The sequence below is a fragment of the Pteropus vampyrus genome, unplaced genomic scaffold, assembly GCF_000151845.1.
Source record: "Pteropus vampyrus isolate Shadow unplaced genomic scaffold, Pvam_2.0 Scaffold11, whole genome shotgun sequence".
NCBI classification, from domain to species: Eukaryota; Metazoa; Chordata; class Mammalia; order Chiroptera; family Pteropodidae; genus Pteropus; species Pteropus vampyrus.
In genome coordinates this window covers 16594523-16595585 of record NW_011888792.1, presented here as the reverse complement: position 1 = coordinate 16595585, position 1063 = coordinate 16594523, and the positions used below count along the sequence as shown (strand labels likewise).

The 1063-nt window shown below is 34.7% G+C and overlaps 1 pseudogene; it reads left to right on the top strand.

The window, feature by feature from the left end:
• LOC111731969 lies at positions 1–118 on the top strand (annotated as a pseudogene).
• Positions 119–1063: the final 945 nt, after the last annotated feature.

Genomic DNA, 1063 nt, shown 5'->3' with positions numbered 1-1063 from the left:
GTCTACAGCCAAGCTACCCTGAACAAGCCCGATCCCATCTGATCTTGGAAACTAAGCAGGGTCGGGCCAGTTAGTACTTGGATGGGAGATCACCTAGGAAGACCAGGAGCTGTAGGAGTGAAAAATAAAAAAATAAGGGACTGTAAGCTGACGAGGTCCGAGGTCCTTGCAATCTGCGAGGTCAAACAAGGGTTGCCTCGCCTAAAAAATTTTTTTAAAAAGTTCTGAGTCACGTGAGTATGAATATCAGAGCCTAAAATAGGAAATCTTGAAAAGAGCCTTAGAAAAAAGATACATAACATACAGAAAAACAGTAATACACATGAAGGCATACTTCTCATCAGAAACAATGGAGACCAGAATACAATGTAGTACCATTTTTAAGGTGCTAAAAGATATAACTATCAGTTTTGAATTCTATATCCTGTAAAATTATCTTTTAAAAATATGGAAAAATAAAGATTTTTAAGCAAATGAGAGCTGAGACAACTCGTTCAAGCAGACTGCACTACAAGAAATACTAAAGGATGTTGTTCAGGCTGAATGGAAGTGACATAAGATGGAAATTTTGGTTTACAAGGAGGAGAAAATAGCAAGCTGAAATGAAAAATTAGTGTATAAATGCAAAAACCTAATTTTTTTATTGTCTAATTTTCTCAAAAGGAATTGAATGCCTTCTAAAATAAACAAGGCCACATTAATGATGTATGTGCAAATACAAATATAGCAATAGGGCATAAAGGTAAAGGACAAGGGAGGTGAGGTAAATAGAAATATACTCTTTCCTATTTGTAAATTGCGACATGTGAAATGTGAAGTTTGAAATATTAGTGGGAAGTGAGAAGTGAGATGTTTATAAACAGAATCTTACTGTTGTAAGGCTATTACATTTGTGAAATGCGAGGTGGGAAATGTCAGGTGTGAAGTGAGATTTATGAAGTAGGAAGCGCAAAAGATTAGGAGTTAAAATTGAAGTGGCACAATATTGATGCTAAATAGGCATGGTTAAAATATTAATGAGAAATATTGTTAGACTTACAGCAAACAGTAAAAAATAATGAAA